Source organism: Tasmannia lanceolata, unplaced genomic scaffold, assembly GCF_043159265.1.
Source record: "Tasmannia lanceolata isolate RefF3 unplaced genomic scaffold, GAP_Taslan_0.1 ptg000088l, whole genome shotgun sequence".
NCBI classification, from domain to species: Eukaryota; Viridiplantae; Streptophyta; class Magnoliopsida; order Canellales; family Winteraceae; genus Tasmannia; species Tasmannia lanceolata.
Genome location: NW_027518765.1, coordinates 3,746 through 12,500, shown reverse-complemented (window position 1 = coordinate 12,500; position 8,755 = coordinate 3,746). Strand labels below are relative to the sequence as shown.

Sequence of the window (8,755 nt, the reverse complement as noted above, 5' to 3'; positions counted from 1 at the left end):
GACCCGCCAACAGTCAAGTAATTAGTGAACCTCTGGGAGATGAGTATTTACATTTATGATTAGTTCCTTTTTTTCCTATCTCCCATCTATCCATTTTATTTAGTTATTTACTAGAGCAATTATGATATGGAAGTCGATCCGGGGCAAGTGTTCGGATCTATTATGACATAGTCATGAGGTGCTTAACGGACTCTTCTAATCTTGTCAAACCTCTTCCCGGCGTGACGCAAAAACGATTTTTTGGTGCAACCTAGTGTATTCATATCTCAATGTATACGTGCCTAGACGGACCTACTTCATATCTTAATCTTACACGGAAGGTATTATATTATTCTATTACAAATCAAAGGATCATTCATTAGTCATTTACTGTATCCGTATCGTTTATCTCTATGAGGTACCGGGTGAAATAGAACGATCTTAGAAGGGATATAATGAAATTCCTCGATTGGCTCTTCCCGGAGGAACGATCTATTTTATTTGATTGATGGATCCAACATTATAATGAATTATAAAAGAGAGTGTTCTTATTCGAACCGTCGTGTGATCTTCAACCAGTTATGTGCTTCAATATAATTACCTGGAGTAAGCGCTATAGCTTGTTTCCAATATTCAGCAGCTTGATCGGACCAAGCCTCTGCAATTTCAGAATCTCCCTGTCGAATGGCCTGTTCTCCCCGGTCGGAATAGGTGGGTCGATTCCTTCCCTTAGAACCGTACTTGAGAGTTTCCTACCTCATACGGCTCAGCAGTCAATTCTTTTGGTGTCCCATCTTAATCTACCATATCTAACTGAATGAGATTTCTCGTAAATAGATCCGATTTTTTATCGAGTTAACCAGAATAGAAGAGGTGAATTACATGAGTTTCAAACTCTAATTTGAATCAATAATCAAATCAGTTTTATCTTTTCTCCTACCTTCAGAAGAATGAAGCATAGGTATCCTCCCCTTATACTTAGAATTTTATGAAAGGTAACTATCTCGGTTTCATTTTCATATAGAAATTCATATAGAATCTTTGAAAAAGATTTTCTTTCCTCCAAAAGAAAGAAAGGACTTACTATCTTTGGGATCTGATGCTACACCGCTGCTCAATACCTTAGTAGATCGACTCTATTACATAAGTTGATTCCTAACTTTTATCTCATATCATGACATAAGTAAGCAGTTCTTATTGTATCGGCCCCAAAACCTCGCTAATTGATCTTTACGGTGCTTCCTCTATCAATTAGATCCTTTCTTTATCCATAGAATCTAATATATAGGCCGTACCTATTTCTTCATATTTGGCTCCTATGAAGTCTCTTTCTTTGCTACAGCTGATAAAACTCGTTGCTTTGAATGATGCATATGTAGAAAGCCTATTTTTTTCTAGTATTTACTAGGAGGTTTGATCTTTCTTTCCTTCTTTCTATAGTGGAGATAGTCGCACGTAATGACAGATGACGGCCATATTATTAAAAGCTTGTGGTAAGAATGGGTTTCGTTCGAGTGCCCGGAAATAATATTCCAAAGCCTTCGTATGTTCTCCGTTGCTTGTGTGGATAAGGCCTATGTTATAGAGTATATAACTTCGATCATAGGGATCAATTTCTAGTCGCATAGCTTCATAATAATTTTGTAAAGCTTCCGCATAATTTCCTTCGGATTGAGCTGACATCCGTTACGGTCGTTCATTCTATTCAAAGAATCTCCGTTCCAGAAACGTACGTGAGACTTTCATCTCATACGGCTCCTCCCTTCTGTGCATAGTAATAAGGGGAATAATCCATGGAATCAAAAAAGATTGAAATATTCTCATTATGAACTGACAGGGGCTGGTGTTTTTACAAGAAATCTCTAGCCAGCCTTCCTGCAAGAGGTCTATATTTTCTTAACACCAACCATGTTGGTGCTAGATAGAAATGGTAACTCCAACAATTTCTTTGTCCTCAACGCCCCCTATTTCCAGGAATTAGTCACTTCAACGATCTTCGATGGTTATACGGGTATCCAAAGTACGAACGAGATGGATGTTTGTTGTCCCAACCATTCTTGTTAGTCCCGATCCCGATAAGGAAAAGGGGTAATTTATAACAAAGTTTTCGCGTTGTTGATTCCTAGGTGTAGTGCTTCTTCCTCTATGCCGCCTATTGGTCTGGTCCTAGTGGAGTCGGATTGACCTACAATACAGAACCTGTAGGTGTAACCTTTCGCTCAATACTCAAATCAACAATTGAAGCATCTGAGGCTGCATCAATCGGGGATACACGACAGAAGGAATTGTTCTATCTCTAAATTTCACCTTCACCGAGCATAGGTTTATTTCAAAAATCTTTTTTCTTTGTATTACGAATCATGTCTCTTTCTCGTAAGACTGAGGTCGGTAAATCATAAATAATAAATAAATAATAATAAAAAAAAATCAAATCGCACCATCTCTGTAATAGGTAAATGCCTCTTTTTCTCCTGAGGTTGTCGGAATTATTCGTAATAAGATATTGGCTACAATTGAAGAGGTCTTATCAATAAAATTTCCATTTATCCGAGATCTAGGCATGGTTAACAATCCATTCCATAATTCTTCTCATTACCCCTAGAGGGAAAATGATCCCACAAACAAAGGAATTGTATAGTACGAAATCACATAAAAACAAACGGACTCATTCTAAAAAAAAAGGTGTCGACCTTCCACTCAAATTGTCCCTTTGGGGCAGGGATGGATAGGAAATATTTGAATCCGATTGTATTTCATTTAAATTAAGTATTAAGTATAAATATTAAGTAGTATACCAATGAACGGAACTATTCCTATTTTATCGAAGCTCAGGAATCAAGGAAGTTTTTCCTACAGATTCTGATGACTCTAGAAGTTTTGATTTGATTATGATCCAAAGAAAAAAAAAATCAAATCAAATAATAGAATCATTCCATGATGAAAATAGAATAAGAATAACCATCCATTTTTTGTGCATAGTGTGTATACACCACGCAATCGAAATATCAAAAAAATCCATGGGACGATTCATGAATTTGTAATAGATTGTGGGGTAGCTCATGAGAGGAATTGTTGTTGAGAAATCTGAAACTAGAAAGGAATTTTGGAATTCCTATGGAACCATAATAGTCTAAATGTAACCATAGTATAAAATAGGGTCAGTTGACTTGTTCCAATTCATTGGTTTAATCCAGTATAAATCTAAGAATAAGACGGGATCGTCTTCTTGACAAACATGAATAGATAGATTCTATCTATTTTTTTTTAATCTTTTTAATAAGATAAGAAAAAGATAAGAAAAAAAATGTTTTTTTATCCCTCGATCCTCGAGGGAAGATCTTTCTTTAATGAAAAGTTTTCTATTTTCTATTTAGAATTGATTGGTCATACCTGTATTGCAATAATACAATAATATGAATGACTCGCTATTCACTCGGTTTCTGGGTCATAATCATAAGATTATGTAGGAGAGATGGCCGAGTGGTTCAAGGCGTAGCATTGGAACTGCTATGTAGGCTTTTGTTTACCGAGGGTTCGAATCCCTCTCTCTCCGTACCTTCACCTAATTCACCAACGGTACCGACTACAATGTATCAAATCAAATAACAATTGATACGAGTATTCCAATCGTACTTTATTTGATATAGATTCTCTATTCCTAATTGCTGTGGTATGGAAAATACCGGAACGGAAAGAATGGACAAGGAATAAAAATCTCACCGCTGATCCATTTGTAATACGTGAATGGGAGAAAAATCCGGATCAAACCTCTTAGATCTATTTACTTCGGCGAAAGAAAAAAAAGGGGCTTGTCCAAAGCTTTGTTATTTTAGTTAGGTTCAAGTCTGACGGGAATAATATTCTACGACTAGCAACTCATTGATTTTCAAACCGATCCACTTAATATCTATTATTTGATTTACTAATCCTTTATATTGGGATGAATAAAGACTCAAATGTTTTGCCAACTCCTCGTGGGGGGATGAATCCATATAATTTTGAATCAGAGCTCTGGATCTTTGTTCATCCCTCATAGTAATAATATCTTGGGGTTTGCAGCGATAACTTGGGATATCTACTATATACGGCCATTAACTAAAATATGTCTATGATTAACTAATTGCCTGGCTCCCGGAATGGTCGAAGCCATACCCAATCGAAAAAGGATGTTATCCAAACGCATCTCAAGTAGTTGTAGTAAAACCTGACCTGTTGACCCTTTGGCTTTCCCAGCAATACGAACATATCTAAGTAATTGTTGCTCTGTCAGACCATAATGAAAACGCAATTTTTGTTTTTCTTCTAGACGAATACGATATTGAGATCTTTTCCCGGAACGCGATTGGTTTCTAAGATCACTTCCGGATCTAGGTCTTTTCCTAGTGAGTCCCGGTAAAGCCCCTAGACGGCGTATTTTTTTGAAACGAGGCCCTCGGTAACGAGACATAAAGACTCCTTAATTTTATTGAAATTTCATTTTACAGAATAAACCTAAATTAATACTGAACTAAACGATAAACGAAGCTAAATCCACTGAAGTACTACAAAGAGGAATAAGATGAATTGTATCAATATCCGTATTATTTTGTATATTGTATATATGGGAAGTTAAGGATCCTTTTCTTGATTTGTTCTGTATAGATCAAACGGCTCCAATCCGTTTTTTATTCTTTATTCATAGTTGGAAGTTCCCGCGACATAACATAATAGATCGGTAACCCGACATTTGGAGAAAAAAAAGGGGGGGGTCTTCTCAATATTCCTTGGTCTCAAGGAAAGATGATCAATCCTGATAAAAAAAAAAAAATAGAACAAATAGAGAAAGCCGACTATCGGAATCGAACCGATGACCATCGCATTACAAATGCGGTGCTCTAACCTCTGAGCTAAGCGGGCTCATATAACAGAAATAGTGCGTGAATAGGAATTCGGGAAACTATTGGGATCTTAGTTAGCTATTAGCTATTAATAATTATTAATATTAATTATTATAAATTATTATAACATATTAATTAATATTAATAATTATTAATATAATATGAATTTTGATTTTATTTTTGATTATTTTCTATTTGATTATTTATTTTTGATTATTTCATTTATTAGTAGTCACTAGCACTAGAATTTTTTTTTTTCATTCAAATCAAATTTAAAAAACGCAAAATAATACTATATACATATGAAATAATTCTATATTCTATTATAGAATAGAATATAACTATTAGTTATAGCAGTTATAGCAGATTATATGAATTCTATTTCTATTAGAGTGTAGTTCCTAAGGAAAGGATAAGATAAGGATGCAATCCAGATCCTACTGAGATATTCCTTTTGTTTCATTCGGAAAGGGAGGAGATAGGACGAAAAAAAAAAAAAGAAGAATGAATATCGACCGTTCCAGTATTCCAAACTGCGCGGGAAAAATGAGAGGGGGGGGGAACATCTATATGTGGGATATATCCATCCATATTGAATTGCAGATACATCAATGATAGAATCATTTCTGATTGGACCAAATAATGGAATGGTCCTCCAATAGATATGAAAGAAGATGGGCAAGAAATAAAATAGGAGCAGACACTTTTTCGATATAGGAATCAGTATCTAATGAATTCAATGGTTCCAACATAAATGAAAGAAGGGGATGGGATCACAATGAGATCGAGATCTCATAAGGGGGATATGGCGAAATTGGTAGACGCTACGGGCTTGATTGGGTTGAGCCTTGGTATGGAAACCTACTAAGTGGTAACTTCCAAATTCAGAGAAACCCTGGAATTAAAAATGGGCAATCCTGAGCCAAATCCAGTTTTCTGAAAACAAGGGTTCAGAAAGCGAGAATCAAAAGAAGGATAGGTGCAGAGACTCAATGGAAGCTGTTCTAACGAACGGGGTTGACTACATTGGTAGAGGAATCCTTCTATCAAAACTCCAGAAAGGATGACCTTATTTAAGTACATAGACGTACTTAAATATCAAATGATTAATCACGACCCGAATCCGGATTTTTTGATTATTTATATGAAAAATTGCAGAATTCTTGCTAAATTAAATCGATTCCAAAAGGAAGAATCGAAGATTCAGTGATCAAATCATTTACTCCAGAGTCTGAAAGATCTTTTGAAGAACTGATTAATCGGACGAGAATAAAGATAGAGTCCCATTCTACATGTCAATACCGACAACAATGAAATTTATAGTAAGAGGAAAATCCGTCGACTTTTGAAATCATGAGGGTTCAAGTCCCTCTATCCCCAATAAAAAAAAAAAGGCCTATTTTATTCCATTCCCTAACCATTTATCCTCTTTTTTCGTCAGTGGTTCAAAATGAGCTTAGCTATGTTTCTCACTCACTCTACTCTTTCACAAATGGATCCGACCAGAAATCTTTCTCTCTTATCACAAGTCTTGTGATAGATATGATCTACGTACAAATGAACATATATGGCAAGGAATCTCCATTATTGAATCATTCACAGTCCATATCATTACTCTTACACTTACAAAGTCTTCTTTTTGAAGATCCAAGAAATTCCAAGGCTGAGGTAAGATTTTCTAATGTTTTTTGAGTCCCTTTAATTGACATAGACCCAAGCCCTCTAGTAGGATGATGCGTCGGGGATGGTCGGGATAGCTCAGCTGGTAGAGCAGAGGACTGAAAATCCTCGTGTCGCCAGTTCAAATCTGGTTCCTGGCACGTGGTTAATATATCGAATAGATACTCATACAAATGAATCGATATGGATCGGGATCCATATTCTATTCGTTAATAGTCTAGATCATGATACATACTTATCCATCTAGGGATATATCTAGATCCCCCATTTTTTTTTTTGATGGGTAAAGAAAAGAATTAGATTCTGTTCCCTCTTCTTTTTTGTTTGTTCATACTGTACCTGCTCTCGCTCAAAAAGAATGTTAATACTTCATACATATTTGAATTGAAGTTAGTTGGCTGAAAACCCAAAAGTCTAGTCTAGAGAGGAATCGAAGGGTAGGAATAGACAGGATTCATTTCAGATACAGTACAAAGAAAATCTGATCCCCTTTTCATTTCTGAATTTTGAGTTCATAATTTCATATTTTCTTTCATATTCTATTTCTTCACTTTCTCTTTCTTCACTCCCTCCTACGTGACTTTTCGGGGCCCATCTAAGTGATGTGCGCGGTACAAAGTTCATGGTGCAGAACTCTTTTGATTCATCCTATTGGCTTTGCTCATCCGAAATGGATATCTTCCAAATTGGGGAATATCAATGAAGCCCCTTTAGTAGCCCATTCATAATACTGAGATGAGAGTCCAGTTATTCTGTTTCATCTAGAACAGAACATAAAAAGATTCCTTGAATATCTGGAGTCGTAGAAGTGAATATTAGTTTCTTATCATTCAATGAGCATCTTGTATTTCATAGAAATTGGGGGCAATATAATCCTTACGTAGGGGCCAGCCTATCCAACTTTCAGGCATCAAGATACGTTTCAGGCGTGGATGATTTTCATAAGAGATTCCCAACATATCATAAGATTCCCGTTCTTGAAAATCAGCACTTTTCCAAATCCAGAAAACAGACGGGATTCTAGGATTCCTCCTTGGGGCAAATACTTTTATGCATACCTCTTCGGGTTGATCCACACCATACTGTATTCTCGTAAGATGATACACACTAGCTAACAACCCGCCCGGTGCTACATCATAAGCACACTGGGAACGTAGATAATTGTAACCATATACATATGAAATGACAGCAATGGAGTACCAATCCTCGGGCTTTATTTGTAAAGTCTCTATTCCTTGGTAATCGAAGCCCAAAGATCTATGCACTAGCTCATGCTTGACTAGCCAAGCAGATAAACGACCTTGCATCTTCTTGATCTCTCCCACATTTGTATTTGTATGAGTATTTCACATTTACGATGAAATTTATGAAGATTTACCCGCTGTTTGTTATTCTGCACAAAAGCATCCTGCCTAATTCACTAATTCGTGGGAAGATACTGAACTTTTGTATTTGAAAGATGTTTCAGTTTCAGGAGGTATTTCTGAAGTAGATGGAGATTTATAGAGTAATCCTTGATCGTAATTTCCAGTATGAGTACTGCGTCCAACATGAAACTTGTGATTGGTAGTAAAATATCGATTTTCCTGTTGAGACCCAATTTGATCTTCATAGATTTCTCGAGATACTTTCTTACGAAGTTTCGTTATAGCATCTATAACTGCCTCTGGTTTGGGTGGGCAGCCCGGCAAATAGACATCCACAGGAATTAGCTTATCGACTCCCCGAACGGTACTATAAGAATCCGTACTGAACATCCCTCCTGTAATAGTACAAGCTCCCATCGCAATGACATATTTTGGTTCAGGCATTTGCTCATATAATCTCACTAAGGAAGGCGCCATTTTCATTGTTACTGTGCCGGCTGTTAAAATGAGGTCTGCTTGCCTAGGACTCGATCTTGGTACCAATCCATAACGATCAAAGTCGAATCGCGAGCCTATTAATGAAGCAAATTCAATGAAGCAACAACTGGTACCATAGAGAAGCGGCCATAAACTGGAGAGTCTTGACCAATTCGAAAGATCATTCGATGTAGTTGAAATAACTGAATTTTGGGTTGTTTGGTCAAGTAACGGAAACTCAATAGAATTAATAACTGTCTCAATGTAATCTTTTCTTTGTTTTTGATTTTGATTGTCTGAATATTCAGGAGCTAAGACCATTCCAATGCTCCTTTTCGCCATGCATAAACTGAACCAACAATTGGGATAAGCACG

The 8,755-nt window shown here is 36.4% G+C and overlaps 3 non-coding genes across 3 annotated transcripts; 2 read left to right on the top strand and 1 right to left on the bottom strand.

Moving 5' to 3' along the window:
- Positions 1-3,445: 3,445 nt before the first annotated feature.
- On the top strand, positions 3,446-3,532 carry TRNAS-GGA (transfer RNA serine (anticodon GGA)). The gene has a single exon. It is a non-coding gene; the product is annotated as a tRNA-Ser (tRNA).
- A 1,270-nt stretch (positions 3,533-4,802) lies between these two features.
- On the bottom strand, positions 4,803-4,875 carry TRNAT-UGU (transfer RNA threonine (anticodon UGU)). The gene has a single exon. It is a non-coding gene; the product is annotated as a tRNA-Thr (tRNA).
- A 1,728-nt stretch (positions 4,876-6,603) lies between these two features.
- TRNAF-GAA (transfer RNA phenylalanine (anticodon GAA)) lies at positions 6,604-6,676 on the top strand. Its single transcript has one exon. It is a non-coding gene; the product is annotated as a tRNA-Phe (tRNA).
- The last annotated feature ends 2,079 nt before the right edge of the window (positions 6,677-8,755 follow it).